We start from the raw sequence: 21,100 nt of genomic DNA on the forward strand, positions 1-21,100 counted from the left end.
AGGAAAGGTAAAGTAGAAAAACAAAGATGAAAGACGCGTGACCGGGAAGGGCAAAAGAGACTTTTTACTGTATAAAAAAGGAAACACTAGCGATCCAAAGGAGAAACTCCAGGGCATTTCCGCCCTTTCACTGTTCAGAACAGTGAAAAACAGTGCCTACGAAACTGGGTTTTAGTATATGTATAATTTGATAAATAAAAGAACATTATTTTAATCCCTAAATAAGATAATTTTTGCAATAATACGTAAGATTAAAAACTAAAAATAGTCCTCCATGTCACATTTAGTCTCTTTTTATTTTTTTATAAATTCGACAAACTTACAAATTCAATTCGAGAAGATCCAGAGGTTGGATTTTCAATTTGTAAATTTCTAAGGTTCTCAAATGATACTTATAACAACATATGGTAATTCATAATGATCGAACAGTCAGATCTTCGTCTACTACAAAGGTAAATAATCTACAATTTCCTTCAATCCGGAAAATCCGTATATCGGATTTCCGATCCGTAGATTCCTAAGGTCCTTAACTAATACATACAATAACATACGAAAATTTTTTGGATTGGAAGAGGCCACATCACCTTTGCTATGAGGCCACAAACATGACCTTCCTTGAGAAATAAGCTGCCCTACGTATGTAAGGACTCAAAACTATTGTAATACACACACAAATATCAATACACCATAGTGGATGTAGCTCGATTACAGGTGAACCAAACTATCTCTTAGGATATGGTTCATCTGACCTGTTTCAACTACTTGTGTCCACACAAGTTCTTTGATGACTAACCATTTTCTAGCATCAACAGCAATAGCTAAAAGTTTTTTTTTTTTTTCACTTTAAAAGATTTTCTTTTTGCTCTTGAACAACTTATGTCACACTACATTATAATTAATGATTTATATATGAAAGCATCTTAAAACTTTAGGAGTTCTTATTTACAAAAGCTTAGGGAGTTTTGTGGAAAAAACAATGAATGTGAGGGGTTATGTGAAATCTATGTGATTAACTATAAGAAATTTGTGGAGAATTTTTTAAAGATATAATCCATTTTGGGATGAAATTTTCACGGAATGGGCTTCATGGAAACAATATGAAACTTCAAGGGGTATTATTATAAACCTAAAGGGATTTGTGTGAACACGGAAAGGGTAATGATAGGGAGACTAAATTTGTAGACAAAATTTTGGAAACTAAATGATATAGAAGTTGATGATTGATTGATTTATTACTTAAGCGTTAATAAATGTACTCATTCCTATTGGTGACATATTATTTAGTTTACAAATTTAGTCTTCCTAACATTACTCACAGAGAAAACATCAAGGGATGCTAGTGTAATCAAATAAAAATTGTGAGGTATAGTTAGGGTTAATATTGTCACAAACCTGCCATTTTACGTTATGGAGATGATTTGTGGACTAAAGTTTCAGCGCATATCTAGTGAGACAAGCTTATTCTTTTGGTAATTTGATCCAACGGCTAAAATTATTATAAATTTTAAAGTGAGCTCCTATTTGTAACCGTTTGATCAAATTTTAAAAGCTCGGATTTGTGGCCTTGGTGGATTTATTGGAAGGGATTTGTGGCCTTGGTGGACTTATTTCTACGGCTAGAAATAAACATAGTTGCGCAACGGAAGAAAAATTGTGTGAAAATCACTTACCTTATATTTTATGGATGAATTATTTGTCTTGGTATTGAACTCTTAATCAATTTTTTATTGTGGTTTTTGCATAAAGTTTTTGACACACCCCGATCGAGATCAGGGCATGTTGGCTGTCACGTGGAAGTGACGTAACCATGTGCACAGTGCGGAAGCTAATAAAATAATAATAAAAGTACAAATAAATAAATAAAAAAAACCAGCTTTACACAAAGTAAGAACATACATGTGCAAGCGTAAGTGTGAAAAATAAAGTTCAGAGCACAAAGACCTAATGCAGTCCAGAAGAAACAACATTACATAAACACACCCAAAGGTGGTCCTACATTGGTGATAATCTGTCAGATATGCCGGGAAATCCTCTAGGGAGCCACCAAAAGTGCTAGCCAACTAGAACCTGGAGGGGCGCAAAACAAAAAGTGTGAGTGGGCAAAAACAAAGCTTTTCAAAAACCATTTTATAAACAAGATTCTAACCACTCGCCGTAAAATCTGTATACTTCCCAGAAAACATAATATACATATATATATATATATATATATATATATAAATCATGCTCGGAAATATGCCATGTCAAATGTCTCTAAATAGAATGCAAGTGCTCAGGAATGTCAAATCAATGCCACGTAATCTGTCAGCCGGAGTCACCTAACGTGACCTGTACGGCTGAATCTAGAGCTCAAATCTCCATCTCACTAACTATACCTGCATACGAGTCGGAACCACCTAAAGCGGTCTGTACGACAAGACTGGGTGTAATATAAGTACGCTCTCAAGTGCTACGATCACGTGAAGGCTGGGCGAATAATCGCAGGTAGGCCTGGCAATTTCTGACACGACCCGATAACCCGACACGACACGACACGAAATTAACAGGTGTTTGGGTCGACACGATAACGAATCGGGTCTTATCGGGTAACCCGATAAGCACCTGTTAAGATAACGGGTCGGGTCGGGTATACACGTGGGTAAACACGATACACGATAAGCAAAATATTATTTTTATAATTTTATAACCCCTAAAAAAATATTGTAATAATTATATACATTAATTTTACAATTTTATACCCCTAAAAATTATAATAAATATATATATATATATATATTAAATTAACTATAAAATTTATAATAATTATAATAATTATATATACTATAATAATTATACCCCCAAAATATTAAGTCTATCTATACTAATTATATTATATATATATATATATATTAAATTTTATAAAAATTATAATACATATGAATTAATAATTTAATATGCATGATCATGCATTTGCCAACTTGCCGTCCTTTTTGTAAAAAAAAATGGAGGGAAAATGAAAATATTAAGAAAAATTGAAAATAAAACAAAAAAGTGAGGGAATTAGGGAAAGATGTTGGAGGGAAAAGTGAAAATGATAAGAAAAAGTTGAAAAGGAAACAAAAAAGAGAGGGAAAAATGAAAATTAATAGAAGTGGTGAGAAATTTTTTTTTTTTTTAAGTTATTAACTTTTTATCACACACATGACTGTCATGACATATCTCACTATTTTTATAATGAACACATGACACGTGATGTATGTACTATTCCGTGTACCAGTCAATTATAATTTATACGTACAAAATAAATAGATTTCAATCTACTTAATAAATATATATATATACACACACACACACACACACGGAACTTGATTGATGGCATACGAATTCTCCAAAACTAATTTCAACGATCCAAACCGTCAAAATTGTTTGTATATGCTTGGAGATCATATCAGCAAAAAATCACAAAAAAAAAACATTCAGAGATCAAGTAACGGGACAAAGCTTTTCAACGGTTATAAACGAAAAATCACGATTCAACGGTTATTTTAACTCCGATTTTGATAATTTTTTATAACTACACTTCTTGACCCTATATGAATACAATGAATGAATTCGATCTTCAATTTAAAATATTTACACAAGTGGATACCACAAAATCTTATGTTATACTTAATAAAAGTATAAATAAACTCTAAGTGTTAGTCAATCTATCGTTTTACGAATTCTCCAAAACTAATTTCAACGATCCAAACCATCAAAATTGTTTGTATATGCTTGGAGATCACATCAGCAAAAAATCACAAAAAAAAAACATTCAAAGATCAAGTAACGGGACAAAGCTTTTCAACGGTTATAAACGAAAAATCAAGATTTAACGGTTATTTTAACTCCGATTTTGATGATTTTTTATAACTACACTCCTTGACCCTATATGAATACAATGAATAAATTCGATCTTCAATTTAAAATATTTACACAAGTGGATACCACAAAATCTTATGTTATACTTAATAAAAGTATAAATAAACTCTAAATGTTAGTCAATCTATCATTTTACGAATTCTCCAAAACTAATTTCAACGATCCAAACCATCAAAATTGTTTGTATATGCTTGGAGATCACATCAGAAAAAAATCACAAAAAAAAAACATTCAGAGATCAAGTAACGGGACAAAGCTTTTCGACGGTTATAAACGAAAAATCAAGATTTAACGGTTATTTTAACTCCGATTTTGATGATTTTTTATAACTACACTCCTTGACCCTATATGAATACAATGAATGAATTCGATCTTCAATTTAAAATATTTACACAAGTGGATACCACAAAATCTTATGTTATACTTAATAAAAGTATAAATAAACTCTAAGTGTTAGTCAATCTATCATTTTACGAATTCTCCAAAACTAATTTCAACGATCAAAACCGTCAAAATTGTTTGTATATGCTTGGAGATCATATCAGCAAAAAATCACAAAAAAAAAACATTCAGAGATCAAGTAACGGGACAAAGCTTTTCGATGGTTATAAACGAAAAATCAAGATTTAACGGTTATTTTAACTCCGATTTTGATGATTTTTTATAACTACACTCCTTGACCCTATATGAATACAATGAATGAATTCGATCTTCAATTTAAAATATTTACACAAGTGGATACCACAAATCTTATGTTATACTTAATAAAAATATAAATAAACTCTAAGTGTTAGTCAATCTATCGTTTTACGAATTCTCCAAAACTAATTTCAACGATCCAAACCGTCAAAATTGTTTGTATATGCTTGGAGATCACATCAGCAAAAAATCACAAAAAAAAAACATTCAAAGATCAAGTAACGGGACAAAGCTTTTCAACGGTTATAAACGAAAAATCACGATTTAACGGTTATTTTAACTCCGATTTTGATGATTTTTTATAACTACACTCCTTGACCCTATATGAATATAATGAATGAATTCGATCTTCAATTTAAAATATTTACACAAGTGGATACCACAAAATCTTATGTTATACTTAATAAAAGTATAAATAAACTCTAAGTGTTAGTCAATCAATCGTTTTACGAATTCTCCAAAACTAATTTCAACGATCAAAACCGTCAAAATTGTTTGTATATGCTTGGAGATCACATCAGTAAAAAATCACAAAAAAAAAAAAACATTCAGAGATCAAGTAACGGGACAAAGCTTTTCGACGGTTATAAACGAAAAATCAAGATTTAACGGTTATTTTAACTCCGATTTTGATGATTTTTTTTAACTACACTCCTTGACCCTATATGAATACAATGAATGAATTCAATCTTCAATTTAAAATATTTATACTAGTGGAATTTATATACTTAATAAAAGTATGAATCAACTATCATATTAATAATTATATACATTAATTTAATAATTTTATGCGGAAGAGAGTTCTGACGTGGAAAATCTTACTAAAAACATCTTCAACATAACTCTTGAAGGCAATAGATCAAGCCAAAGTTCCAATATAATTTCATGATGTTCGATGTAAATTGAAGATTTTGTAAATGGAGGTGTAAACTTTTAAGAAAGACTTACAATCTTAAAAACAAAAACTCTTTATCCTTGCACATTTAATATTTGTAATAGATTAGTAGTGTATGTATTATTTTTTTTATTAGGCTTTCATTTTCGAGTGTAGATATAGTACTTGAACGAGAAATGTTTTAATGTTTTCAAGTAATATTTATGTCGCAATGTGTGGTATGTGCAAATTGTAAAAAAAAATATTTTTTTCTTAACGGGTCATAACGGGTCATAACGGGTCGGGTCACTTTACCCGTTGGGTAAAGTGACACGACCTGTTAAGGACCCGTTAAGATAACGGGTGTGACACGACACGACCCGTTAAGATAACAGGTGTTACACGAAAACGACACGAACACGACAGACACGACCCGTTTGCCAGGCCTAATCGCAGGTCACCTACGAGTCGGAACCACCTAAAGTGGTCTGTACGACAGGACTGTGCACCTAACTTGGATCCAAGTTGAGCGTGTGGTGCGGGAGGTGAACATCACGTGAAGGATTGTGCCCAACTCTGGGCAGGAGCATTAACACCGGGGGTGCAGGTTATGAGCTCTCTATGCATCTCAAATCACTACTGAACATAAACATAAATCATAACTCACCTGACACTTACCTGTGCGTCTGCAGCACCAAACATATATACATATGCGACTAATAATGCATAAATAAATGGCAAACAATAAGCATGGCATATAAACGTATAAACGTTTCATTTCACTTTCTGGGAAAAGTATAAGTATATAGGTATATACGGAAAACCAAAAGCCCACTCACTGGTATGTAGAAGGGTCGTAACCCCCTTGCCTCGAGTGACCGCGCTTGTCCTCGGGATAGGTCTCACCTATATGCGAAACAACTATAAAAACGTTAATTTTAAAGCACATAACCAACATCACGAAATAACTTTTCATACAAAGCTCAAATGGGGTGTATGAATGCACCAACATGATCTACTCAAAATCAGGAACATCCCCATATTTTTAAAATAATTTTTCAACGCCGCACGCGGCACCACGCGCCGGCCACGCGCAGGCACGTGCCTAGCACACTGACGGCGTCAGTTAACGCCATCAGGAAGATTCCTTTAACTCTAACGGATTCCGTTAACGCCGTTAGGAATATGCCGTCCAAACTGACGGAATATTCCGTCATCTTCTCCGGTGAAGCTCAGGCGCCGGAAAATCGGGAAAACTTTAAAACCTTGTAACTTCTTCGTTTTTCAACCAAATTTCACAAAATTTGTACCAAAATAAAGCTTACAACAAGAGAAACAAATCCATACCACTTTCAAGCACTAAAACCCACGGAATCTCGACAAGAAAACACCACCAACTCCGGCCAAGCTTGTAACTCACGATCCCGACGTCCAAAACCTTCAAACGAACCACCCCGAGCCTCCTAAGGACCTTACCAAGCTTCCTACAAGCTTGAAATTCCCAAAAACACAAGAATTAACGTGTGCATGAACAATGACCAAATCGAGGTATCCCAAGTTCGACGTGAAAACGAAGGTATCCTTACCTGAAATGGGTATGGTTGAACTCCCAAGGACCTCACGAGCACGAATATGTAATTTGCTTCCTCGATCTGTGAAGGTTTGGATGGTTTTGGTTGTCGTCTGTACAAAGAGAATAGGAATGGGAGAGAGAGAGAGCTCGGGACAGCGCAGAGAAAAGGGTGAGGGGGTGTGGGAGAGTGTGTGTCGTCCAAAACCAGCCAAACAAAACCCAAAACAACCACACAACGAAACCAACATGCTAGGGGCAAAATCATCATTTCACCTCTACGGTTTGAAAATCCGGAACGGGCTATCACAGTTTTGAATTTTTGGGATGATTTTGTTTAGTGAGGTAACTAAAGCAGTGGTTCTTGAACTTTAGCTTAATCAAAGCTTTAGTTCCTAAACTAACAATCCGTGTGGTGATGTGAAGCAATGATTCATTTTGCTAACTATGTTAGAACTTCCATTCAAAATAAAGGGTTTAGAGGGACTGTTAAAATGATTATTGTTCCACATTATAGTAAGTTTAGAAATCAATACTCACTAGTTTTGAGATCGGGGATTATTGCTTCAATTTTCTCCTGTTGAGCGCCTTCATTGGTTCATTTAAGAAGTTTTTATTTTTTTATTAAGTGGAAATGATAATAGGAACTTAGAAGGAATATACTCAAGATCTTGTAGGAAAACATCTTGAACGATATTTGCAGAGTCCTCATCCCAAAATACATATTTTGAACGAGTACCTTTATGATGTCGTTCAGGATGTTAAGGCCACTCCGTTGCAATGGCGGGACACATGGGCAAATTCCACCTCCTGCACATGGAGCTACTCAATACTTCAGAATTAATTGTGGGACCTCTATATCTTCCTAATTAAACGTTTCCTAATTGATTCCAGCATATCCGGTAACTCCCAACATATGAGAAAGACGTTGATGGCACATGTACGCAAGTATTTATCAAATATGACAAAAAATTGACCCATAATTTTAAAAATATCAGTTTTAATAAAAAAAAAATTATCATATGTAGCCAAAAAGTCAGTTCAATCGATACATACCTTTTAGTATAAAAGCAATGCTTTGGTTATGAGTCTTTGATTGCAATTGATTTCATTCATATTTGGGTATTTTTACAGAAATAGAATAGTTTGATTTGTTTTGACATACATTTCATCATACCAGTAAAAAAAGTAAAATAAAATATGAAAAATTTCTTTCATCTGTGTTTTATCTCAGACTAAGGTGATATTTGGCTGTTGCAAACCTCTTACAACATTAGTCAGACGTTGAAGTGTCATTGAACTGGTTCAAACCATTATGAGTTTATGGGACTCATGGAGTTATGTAACAGAGGAAATCCTAATCTGGTGTATGACCTCTAGATCGGCTACACACACAAATCCCCCTTGTAATTTTGTATCACCAAGGCCCACTATCGCAGAAAAAGTGTGGGATGTCGTAAGTCATACGCAAGAATCTCTATCGCTTACAAGGTAAGACTTCTTTCTTTGTCCTAATTGTGTGAATATTGCATTATTCCAACTTGGAACCTGTTACTCTTGTTCCTTAAAGACTTAAAAAGTAAAAGTACCCCACCATTTAGACAACCATTTTTCTAATTGTTACATTCTTTTGCTAATTTTAAATGAATGTCTCACTCCATAACTTCAAGACCGTTCTTCAAATCAACGTAACACATTAATCAGGATCCTCTTATATATAAATAGTTGATTTTTCAAACTTGTTAAAATTTGATTAGTTCAACTTTCTCATCTTTGGAATTTTCTATGTAAGAATAATCCTCCAGATGCCAAAAACTCTTTTGGTATAGCCAACTGATACGACAATCTTCATTCCTAACTTATATTGTATGCGTGTTGACCGTGGGGTATCCCAGATCCATGAAGTTTCTTGATTCACCAAGCACCCACGCATGTCCAACTACATCCAAAACTATTGTATTTAGTTTACAATTCATATTGTTTCATCTGACTAGCATTCGAAGTAAAGTTCGGCCGAATAATTAGTTTTGCTTATGAATTAATTGGCTTTGTTAGGCAAGTTTTGGTATACCATACTAAATGCGAAGAGAAAAACTTGGGTGGGGATGATATGCTATACAGCAAGATAAGTGATACATATATATATAGTTTCCACGTAAAAAATATAGTGTTACAGAATTCAACCTCACAAAACATGTTACAGTAAAATAGATAAAACCAGTAGACCTTTTCAACAATGGCAGTGCAATGTATAGTCGTTAAGGCCTAAAGTCGTATAAATATGAAGTGAAATCTAACGATTGGTGTCTGAAAATGAGTTACAGAGGAGGAATAGAAAGATGGTTAATTATAACCACATTATGGTGTATTCAAACGAAACCAAGTGATCGCCCTTCGATGTACAAAGTCATCGTAATGCTTGGAAGAGATGTTGAATGTCTGCAATTGCTTCTCAGGCCTTCTCTGTGCCCACAAGAGGCGTCCGTGACTGTAGGTGATATTAAAGAAAATAAATCGAACCCAATGTGTTCTAACATCGAGCTAACATGTTCATCATCAACTAGGTGAATATCAAATTGTTAAGAAAGTGCAATAATGTTATAATAATTAAATTCTCACTTTAAAGTGATTTAATTAGTAAAGAACCGTCGTCTGTAAATGTTGTTAAAGTTTGGATGTGTGTGTATACAAAAAACTGAAAGAATGAAGAACAGTCACTGAAGAAGTTGAGAGAATGATGGATAGTTCTCCCTGCAAAATACACAGAGGGATATACTTCTATTTCTCTCTCTTGCACACGAAATCGTGCACTGCATAACACTTAGTTATGCAGCTGGATTCTCACCATTACACCAATGAGATCTCAGCCACACATCTAGCTAGATTCTAGGATTCAAATACATGTCACTAGACATCGACAATTACAATACATGTCACTACATACAAAGACATTACTACCAATGTAATCAGCTCATGACTTATACACTAACAAATGTTTATGCTTGAATTCATCTATGAACTACCGGTTGGTGGTATACATCTACATATTTACTCTAATTTAGCAATTGCTTCTAACTCTAGGAGGCGCCTTTTGGGGATGCCTGCCCATGATGTTTGTGTAGGACCTGCAGAAACAAAAGAATTAGGAGGCATCCTCAAGTTTTCTCCTCCTCCTAGCATCTGAACAACCGTTTTCATGGAAGGATGATCCACCGAGTACCACTGGATGCACCAGAGCCCTACAATTGCAAGTTGCTTTGGAATCTTACCATCCCTTTCTTCCCTGATATGGATTCGTAGGTCATCTCCTTCCTCTAGAAGGTTATAAATCCATTTTGGATAGAAATTTCATTGGTCGTGTCCTCTGTGGTTGAACCAATATTCTTCTTTCCTCCTATCATCTCAAGCAGCAGAATTCCAAAACTATAAACATCTGCCTTGTAAGACACATTTCCAAAATTCCTAGAAAACACTTCGAGTGCAATGTAGCCCATGGCCCCCATCGCTGTAGTCATTGACACTATGCTTTGATGCTTGGAACATAACTTGGCCAGACCAAAATCAGAGATTTTTGGTGTGAAGTTTTGGTCTAGCAAAATATTGTGGGGTTTGATATCGAAATGGAGGATTCGTAGATCACACAAATAATTGCTTTTGCAACACAAATTGCATTTATATAACACTAAACAAACCTATATTTTTCCTTTTTAATACTTGGTTTGATTACAGAATAACGCTTTTTGCTTGAGCCACAACAAACTCTACATCTTTCTCCATTCTAAAATTGAGGAGAGCTGCAATCAACCTTTGCCACTCGATTTCACGCTAGTTACAATAAAAACGATTAGATTTGAGCTCGGTTGGAAAGGTAATTCTAAAAAGTTAGGAGGGTAAATTTGTCCGTAAGTTTGGTTGCCCTCCTATACACGTGTTGGCCGACCATGGGATGGGTTGCATTCGATGGGGACGACGGCTGTGTGGAAAGTCGAGGAAGATGAAAAGTGCGTGGAAGGGAAAGCAGATGGTAACCCGACTGACTCGTGTTTCCGCTCTCCTCCCTCTCAGTTCCTCTTTCTCCTCTACTGAAACCATAATCTTCCTCTCCTCGGCGCGCTGCCATGTCTCTCGCCATGGAGCCCACAAACTAAGCAAGTAGTGACGGTCACAAGACTCAAACATGGCGGATGCGTACTGGAGGTATAATGACGGCTAGCAACCGCCGCCGTCGGCGATGAATATAGCCGTCGGAAAGCGTCCTCGCTCCGGTTACGGTATGTTGGATTCCTTGAATATCCCTTTTTTTTCCTCTTTCATTTTTGCGTTGGTTTGGGGTGGGATCTGGGTTTTCTCTACATTGCTTAAATTTTGCATTTTTTTTCTTTCTGGATTTCAATTAAGAATGGATAAATTTGGGAGTTTCTGATGACTTTGTTCCTCATCACCTGCCAATACCAGTGCCAGAGATGGATCTACGGCCACCACCGCCAACCACGCCGCTGGGAAGATCTTAGATTGAAAACTGGAACTTTGTACGAGGTTTCATGAATAGAGGAAGTGTGCTTGCTCACTCTCTGAGTGTTTCGTCGAGGGGTGAGATTTGTGGCTGAGATTTGTTTTATTGTAGTTGTAACTGAGATTTGTGGCTTTATCATTCTTACATTCATTGCTTTTTGTTGATGAATGTAATCTGATTTTGCAGTTCAAGGTTTTTCAACAAGAAAATTAAGCTGCAAATTAAATTGAGGTATGAATGAGTTTATCCAACTTTAATTATTTTGGTCTGCGTTTCCTTTTTTTTTTTTTTTTTTTTTTTTTTTTGAAATTAGATATTTTTGTAGACATTTTTCCTTAAAATTGAGTAAATTACTCGTACTTTTACACATGCATCAGCTATGGCTCAATGGTTTAAAAATTAAAACACCAGAAAGATGGTTATTCTAGCTTTCTAACCAGGTTTGTATCTATTTTTATTTTTATTTTTTGCAATGCTCCTCTGCACTACAAGGTCTCTCTATCTCTCTCTCTCTCTCTCTCTCTCCCTCCCCTCCATCTCAAAAGATTCAATTTTTGTTTCTGGGTCTTTGTTTTCTCATTCTTTAACTGGTGGGTTTTTGTTTTTTTTTTTTTTTTTTGTTATGTTGGTGGGTTTTTGTTTTTTTAATTGTTACATTGACCGGTTTTTGTTAATTTCTTTGTCTGTTTGCAAGAATGTGTAATTTTGTTAATGAGGTGGAGTTGCAATAAGAATTGCATTGCATCTAGTTGCAGTGTGTTTGTTTCCACCGTGTTATCAAAGGCTTTATGATACAAGGTGGAGACATTTCGGCTGGAAATGGCAGTGGGGGAGAGTCAATTTACGGGTTGAAGTTTGAAGATGAAAACTTTGACATAAAGCATGAGAGAAAAGGAATGTTGTCTATGGCTAATAAAGGCCTTGACACCATTGGCTCTCAGTTTTTCATTACCACCGCTTGGACTTCTCATCTGGATGGGAATTACGTTTGGGAAGGTGATCAAGGGCATGGGTGTGGTTCGTTCAGTTGAGAATGTGAACACGAAGGGCGGAGACTTGCCTATCCAAGAAGTTATTGTGGATTGTGGGCAGCTTCTTGAGGGAGCAGATGATGGGGTGTGTAACTTCTTCAAAGATGGTGAGGTTTATCCTGATTGGCCTGTTGATCTTGATACAAAACTAGAGAACATTTCTTGGTGGGTCACGACTGTGGACGCTATTAAGGCCATTGGAAATGAACCGTTCAAGGTAATGAGTTATTTCATTTAATATCACAACTTTGGTAATTATGTCGTACATTTCATTCACGAATGCCAATAGTATGCTTTTTAATCTTTATACAGAAGCAAGACTACAAGATGGCCCTCAGAAAGTATCGCAAGGTTTTGTGGTACGTGGATATATGCTGCGAGCTGGAAGAAATAGATGAAGGTAAACCAGTTGCTTTGCACTATAGAGTGTCCCTTGCTTTCTTTGATCATCTTATGACATTATCTTTGTGATTAAACAGAGACGAGCTCCTCTTTACTAATAGCTCAGTAAGAATTTTCATTTATCAAATTTGAAAGCACTGGATGTTAAATGAATTCTCTTGGAAACCCTCTTGAAATGAAAGCAAACTTATTGTCTGGATAAGTAAACCAATTTCAGTTAAGCTGTGTAAATGACAAGTTGTTGAACTATGGTTATTGCAGAAAGTGTACATTTATAAGTGGCAGTGATTGACATCGAAATTGTATGATAGTAACTTAATCATACTTAAATTAAGCCTGTTAGACAAAGTGAAAATTACTGTTGGTTCTGAGTTGCTATGAAGAATCCTTGAAATGAGTGAAACCAAAAAGACAACTATGAATATAGTAATCAGGCCTCGCTTTAATACTTCTCTGAAGGCTAACTTGAATATGTTCATGAGTATTCTGTATTCTTTTGTGGTACATTGATTTTAATGTCATCAACTAAAAAGAAATACATTTCCCTTTATCCACTTGATTGATAGGTGAGTTTTCTGTTCAGGCCTGCAGGTTGAAATTAGGAGACCTAGAAGGAGCATTGTTGGACACAGACTTTGCATTGCGTGATTGGGAAGCTAATGTGAAGGCTTTGTTTCGCCAAGGCCAGGTAATAATCTTTAATTGGCAAGAATTCATAGAGCCTTCTGGTTGCTGTTTATTACATTTTTTAATTAAAGTAGTTGTGTCCTTTTTTTTTTTGCATGGGATAGAAACTGACTCAAATGTGAGTAAGAAACATGAATCTCTAATCCTCTTCCTCTTTTCTGTGTCTTTTAATGTAGCTCCCAATTGATCATTTTCTGTGGTTTTTGTTTTCTGGGTTTTTTTTGGTTGTCTAGAAAATGCCGTAAATGAAGGAAAGTTTGAAGCATTTTTGTTTTATTTTGGGTTGTACGATTAAGTTCTCTGTATTTGTAGAGGATGTGTTTACTACTTCGTCTAAGCTAAACATTAAGAAGAGATTTAGTTGTCGAATGTTTGAACAACTCTTTATATGTAAAATAGCTTTGTCAACAACTACTATATATTATACAAATACTTATTTTAAATCTACGCACAATGCTTCAACACATTTAGTCCCTTATCCTAACACTAATTGTACTTAAAATTCATTTGCTATACCCACGGCAACGCGCGGGCTAAAACTGCTAGTAATTGACTAAAACAATAAATGGCAAGAGTATAGAATTTGTTTTCCCAGAAAATTGGGGGTAAAACTGGAAGAAGAGTGAGTCAAAGAAGGGTAATGAGAATGAAGAGAAGAACAGAAGCAATGAAGGGGATACTTTACAGCAGCAACGAGGACCCTGTGTGTGTCACGCATGGTCTCTTTGATAAAAGTAAACACATTCGAAGGATAATATGCAGATCAGTTTTTGGTTGTACAAAAAGGTGAGGTTTTTTTATAGAGAATGACGGTTTGGTCCTTTCACGGTTTCACTTGGTGAACATATGGGTGGGCACGGTTCGATTTCGTCTGGTTTAACATAAAAAACAAAAACCAGGCCAAAGAATTTGCATGGTTTGATTTGGTTTGGTCGATTTATGCAGGGTACATGCCGCAACATCTGAACTAATCAATACCTATTTAAGAGAGAGAGAGAGAGAGAGAGAGAGAGAGCTCTACTTTATATAAGACCCATTTTGAACATAAATATTAACTGATTCCACAACAATTGTAAAATGTTTATTAAATTAAACCAAATATATATTCTAAAATATTCAAACTAGACAGTCACTAGTTGAAACACTTGTCAAAGAGAATTTGCAAATAAAAAGAAACAAAAGCAAAAATATGTTAAATTTTATAATACTTCAACATGTCAATGCATTAAGATTAAAATCGGTCCTACAATTTTATTGTATCTAAAATTAAACTCAGGCTTTTGATGTCGTTTTTTCCTTGCTAAAAGATTCGGACATTCACTTTGTAGTAGTGGCATGTCGTTCATTAGAGCTGCTTTTCTTTTCATTGGCTGATGAGGAGCCCGTTTCCTTGTTGTTCTCTGTTTTACTACTCTTTGCTTTTTCACTGCTTCTTCTCTTAGGTCCATTGTCAAATGTATACAAGGACACAATTTCAGGAATTTCCCCTGGAATGTTGTAATTCGATTTCGACGCCATTGTTCTAGCAAAAATTTCCACTCCTTGGAATTACGATTGTAATCGACAAACTAATTGCGAAATCCTTAAAGGCGAAAAGGCAGTGATGTGGTTCTGGCTAAAAACCCTCCGATAGTCAAAGTAAACTCGTACAATTGAATTCGACTTAGAGCTCAAAGTATTTCGTGCCTTGCATTGTTCATGAAGGAGGTATTTATACTAGTAAGATGGACTCCTGACTCCTTGTTTAAGTAGGAGTATGTAAACTTACTCGTTTGCATTCCAGTATCAATGAGGACATTGAGGAGGAGGAAACAAGATAGATTATTTCCCTTCTTTTTTCATCTGCTTCCATTGATATCTTTCCCTCTAGCAGACACATTCTCTAGCATAGATATTAAAATTAAAATAAATTTCAAATTTACAATTAAGTTTACAAAAGTTGAAATATCGCAAGGTAAATTGTAAGTAAGCTGTTTACTTACCAAGAATAAGAGTTAGAACTATTGTGATTCTTTACTGATTTTCGTTAATTAAAACATGGGTATTGAAACTTTTCTTGTTTAGCACATATGGAAACGTAAAAAGTGTGAGTTCCTTGAAAAATTAGGGATGAGATAAACTATGGAACTAGTTGATCACATTCCCATTCTGTTTTTTTCCTAAAACTTGATTCACGACTTCTCCTATTCCAAGTAAGTAAACATGTCTAATCCTCCTTCTGATTCTTGCTTGTATTAAAATAAAAATAAAAAACTGGAAGCATGTTCTTTTCTCCAACTTCTCTCTGTTTTTCTTTTTGTGCTAAAAATTGCTTTACCTTGTGCGTAAAGGAAGCACGATAGGGTACCTGTGCAATCTAAATGCCAGTCTATGTATGTGTGACCCGACCCGTTAAGTAAGATTAAGATAAGAGCAGCGGTGTCATTGAGGAGGTAGCAAATCCATGATACTTCAGCTAGTGTTGTCAAATAAGAGCAGCGGTGGATTATGGAGATAGAAGTGAAGGTCATTGAGGAGGTAGCAAATCCATGATACTTGTTTGGGCTAGAGAATGGTATTCACTTTCGGTTGAAGACCAAGCAACAATTGGTTGCTTCTTCGCACTCCATGAAATAAGATTGTTTCAAAAGAATATGTAGAACCCAAATGTAGAAAGACTATCAATGGGACAACTAGCCTAGTTGGCATTCGGAAAAGCAGTGATATTTGTAGAGCCTTTGGTGAGAAGAAGTCCATGATCTGGAGTCCCCTTAAGATAACGGAGAATCCGCTTGAGGGTTGTGAAATGAGTTGTTTTGGGATCTGAAGATGTTGACAAACTTGATTAACGAAAAAGGTGATGTTAGGCCTTGTCCATGTAAGGTGTTGCAAAACACCATCCAATGATCTGTACATGATAGGGTCTTGAAGGAGCAAGTTTAGAAGCAGATGAAGCCGATGCACATGGTTTGGAATCTAGCATGTTGGCTTTTGTTAGGAGGTCCTGGACATACTTGGTTTGAACCAAGAAGAGCGTGTCTGCTGTTCGATGAGCTTGAATACCAAGAAAAAAGTGCAACGGACCAAGATTCTTCGTAGCAAATTGAGTATTGAGCTTGTTGATAAAAAATTCACAATGAGAAGAAGAGTTACCTGTAATCAGAATACCATCAGCATAAACAAGTATAAAAGTGAGTGAGTGATCAACCTTGACAAAGAGTGAAGGATCTGCTATAGAGGAACGAAATCCGAGAGCTACAAGACTACAATAGAGCTCCTCGTGCCAAGCTCGCGTCGCTTGTTTGAGACCATATATAGACTCGTGAAGCTTGCACACAAAATGAGGTCTGAGAGGATCTATAATTTTGAGGTTGAGCTACATACATATCTTCATGAAGTGTACCATGAAGGAAGGCATTGGAGACATCCAATTGAGTAATCAACCAATTGAACTGGAGAGCTAGAGATAAAATGAGTCAGATAGTTGTTGATTTAGCGACCGGAGTAAATGTTTCATGGTAGTCAATACCATGTTGTTGAAGAAACCCTTTACCAATAAGTCATGCTTTATATCAATCCAAACTGCCATCTGCCTTGTATTTAACTCGATACGCCCATTTAGATCCAGTAATGTTGTGAGAATGAGGTGGCAGAACAAGTGTCCAAGTGTGTGTATTCTTTCTCCAATGACTAATCAAGGAGTTTTACTAGGAATAGTTTCAATGACTAGGAGCATACGAGAAATCAAACGTAATAGAAAATTCCAAAAAAAATTGTGAGAGCCTTCTTCTAGTATTTGAATCAAGCTCTCAATGAAACCAACAATTTGTGGCAGTGAAAATCCGTCGTCTTCAGTCTTGACGAAATTGTATCGACAAAACAATCAACACTTTTGATCAAAGGCCAAAACCTCACGTCTCATGAGGTTGGGAGGGGTTTGGCTAATAGATCTCCGATGCCTAAGTCAGTTTCTCTAAAAATAGTAAGTGTTTAGAACTTGTATGCTTAACAAAAAGCTTACTAAAATTTGGTAGAGATGGAGGTATTTATAAGAGAAGTGGCTTGCTATAGGGCTAGGATTTTGCCTACACATGGGGCTATACTTGCCACTTGAAATTTTCATTAAATGTGCACTTATTACTATGCTTTGAAAAAAAAAAAATTGGAGTAGAAAAATTTAACTTAAATCCATTCTTTTATAATATCAGGTTAATTAAATGGTTGGAACACAAAAATTATATTGGGTTAAAACTTGAATTTTTTAAGTTAAAAATTTTAAATTTTTATTCAAGAGTTGGAGATGATCTAACAGTAGTCGTTTTTTTTTTTTTTTTTTAATTTTTTTTTTTTTTTTTACCAAACATAAAGCTATTCTTCCCGACTGCTAGTCCGACTCCACGTCCAGTTACAAGCTCTCTTCATCGAAGAAGAACGATGCTGCCTAAGAAACCTCATCGAATCTCGTGATTTCACGAACCACTGGCTTCTCGCAATTTCACAAACCTCTACCATTGCCGCTGACTTCTCTAACCTAAATCAAGCGTGCTGCTTCATCCAAGAACACGAAGTTGCTAACTTTTGTAATCGGAATCGCCGACGATTCCGGTGATGTCTGGCCTCGATGTTGGTCTCAAATGACTCATCATCACCCGAGATACCTTCTAGGCCCATTGCATGTGAAGATCTTATTCAAATTTGTGATTTAATATAATTGAATTTTAGTAAATTTTTCATGATTTTGTAAAGAAATTCGTTTAAATTTCAGGGCTTTGGAGGGTTCTTCATTAAATTATGGGTTTTTTGACGTTTCTATCTGAGATCTAGTGCTTTTTTTTTCTAGATTTGTAGAATGCTTAGATTAAATTTGTGAGTTTGGTAGTGGTATTTTTCTGTGCATTTTTGGTGAACTTGGTTGTGGGTTTTGATGTTTGCCTGCAGCAGGGAAGGGGAAGAAAATCATTCTACTCCCTCCAACAGTTCCCGACTCTTATTTTGCACCGCCAACTCGCGAACCAAGTGCTATTTCAGCACCTGCAGGAGATGAACGAAGCGAGATGGTATAGTTTTCTGTAATTTTTACTATTGCTGTATGTAAATGACCAAATCGAAATGTCTTTGATCTCCTTACAAATTCAGTTTCCTGACTTATTTTCCTTTTTTCAATTTGAATGCAACTTTGTCCAATCGTATTTTCTTATATGGTTAGCTTCAGAAACCACTACTCCACAATTCTAGAAAGTTAAAATTGCCATCTGCATCGAATATATGTAATTTAGTTGTGATGCGGAAGCTTGAGAGGTCATCTAGAAATGCAGCACTATCTAATTTAGTTGATTCAATCAAAGCATAAAAGCAAACAACTCACATACAGAAATTGTATCAAGCAACCGGTTATTCAATCAAAAGTTAACACAGCAAAATGTTAACCCAAAACCCTCACTTATATGGCTACATTGATGTCAACAACCTTTTAGTTTGTTAGTCTTCACCGGTTCGGTGGCATCTTTGTAATGGTCTTCCTTATGAACCCGGTCTTCTCTCCAGAGGGTCTGCTAAGTTCCCAATATTTCTACCTCTATATAGCTGCTTCGATGTTCACTTGGTGTACATATTTTACACACAAAGCACTTTTGAAAGTTTACTGTTATTGATGTGAGTTAGTTTGTTGTTTTTAACCATTAAACTAATTTGTGGACCCTAATTTCTACGAGAGTATCTCATTATCATGGGAAAAAAAATAACACAATAAATCATAAAATTAAAGAGGAGGGCTTGATCATGACTATATTTGATAATTAATTCATAACTCTTTAATTTACATGAACAACCTTTACATTTCTGCTAAATATTAATTGGTGTTGGACGTCTTATTACACATAACACGCGATATTCTTTTTGTTTGCTAAAAAGAAAGTGATTCATTATATATGCATGGTGTGTGTGAGTTACTACAGAGCTAATAGGTGAATCTACATAGAAGAGCATTTATATACCTGCTGCTTGATGTGGAATTTTACTTTCTCTTTTTTATTTTTTATTTTTTATTTTTTAGCAATAACACATACGATCTTGGATTCTATTTCAATGAAAGCAGATCAAGTTTCAGAGTGAAATTTTTCATTGATTTTGTAGTTTTATTAGTGTGAATTATCCAGCACACACACACGATGATGTCTTTGCTAATGAGTAGTCTACAGGGTCCTTTGGTCCGAAAGAGTTTCAGCAGCTAGGCAGTTGCAACGCACGTTAAGAACTTCCATGTGCTTCCTTATGCTGGGATTTTGTTAGACAGGTATCCCAGGTATGTATTTTATCTTCATATACTTCATAGTTTTATTTAGTTTTGATATATAATCAACTAGAAACGCATTCAGTTGACTGAATTCTGCATTGTGACATACATGACACTGGAGTTATGCTCTGTTTGTGATTAAGGATGGTTATGTTTTCTCATATTTACATTAGTACTGTGAAATGTTGAGTAAAAATCAATTTAGGGGAACTATATACTGCTAGAGATGTGCATATTAATCCCGCCTAAAGTAAAATTTAGAAATCTGGCATAGTGAAGATCCAATAGAGAATATGAGAAACCCAACTTAATTTTATGAATTTGTTTTGGTGCCTACAAATGAAATCCGGCATAGTGAAAGTTTGTGTACCGAAATTATGACAAATTTTCCTTCGTCTTTAGATTTTCATTCAATTCAATTCATATGCAATTTAGTGTGATTCAATTCATAAGTGATCAAATGCTGTTTTTAATTTCCTTGTTCTTTTGATTTTCAGTTCAACGTTGTCGTACAAAACGAAGGAGACGTCATTAACGGAGTTACAGATTTGGGTGTCTTTAGTGAAACAAAACCGGATTGTTTTAACTTTGTATAGTTGTAAACATAAAACAATCTCTGGGATAGAGCCATAGCTTTTGAAAGACAATCCTTAAGGATGGCATACCAACATTCCCAATCCTTAAATAGCACTTCCTTAACACATGGATGTAATATATGTATATAAATACCACTCTGTGGCACATATATTTTTCGAGACATCTACATATTCAATAATGTTTTCAAACTCGACAACAACGCACAGGTACTCTTTGGTAGTTTTGTACAAAACATCATTTTATGCAAATCTGTTGTATCAACTACATGCTCAAATTAAGAATAAGTTGAGAACGTGGCTTTTAAGAAAGGAAAATGATAAAACACATACTATTTTTTTCCTCTTATACACCTATCCTTAATCATGTTTATTGTTTTTATTGATTTATTCAACTCATTGTTTAGAAATAAAGAAGGATGTGTGAAGTTCAGTTTCCTTCAGAAACCAAGAGAAATGTAAGAAAGTGAGACACTTTACAGTTTCATCACATGCTCTATTAAAAAAGGAACAAAAAAAATGGCATTTTAACCAATATGATTTTGAGATTTGCATGACGT

At 35.2% G+C, this 21,100-nt stretch overlaps 1 long non-coding RNA gene and 1 pseudogene across 1 annotated transcript; both read left to right on the top strand.

The window, feature by feature from the left end:
* Positions 1-10,973: 10,973 nt before the first annotated feature.
* LOC125475664 lies at positions 10,974-12,166 on the top strand. Its single transcript, XR_007257024.1, has 4 exons — positions 10,974-11,314; positions 11,499-11,633; positions 11,743-11,787; positions 11,934-12,166. It is a non-coding gene; the product is annotated as an uncharacterized LOC125475664 (long non-coding RNA).
* An 85-nt stretch (positions 12,167-12,251) lies between these two features.
* LOC103929528 lies at positions 12,252-20,743 on the top strand (annotated as a pseudogene).
* Positions 20,744-21,100: the final 357 nt, after the last annotated feature.

Source organism: the organism of the source record quoted next, unplaced genomic scaffold (genome assembly GCF_019419815.1).
Source record: "Pyrus x bretschneideri cultivar Hongxiangsu unplaced genomic scaffold, Pyrus_bretschneideri_v1 Contig157, whole genome shotgun sequence".
In the NCBI taxonomy this organism is placed as follows: domain Eukaryota; kingdom Viridiplantae; phylum Streptophyta; class Magnoliopsida; order Rosales; family Rosaceae; genus Pyrus; species Pyrus x bretschneideri.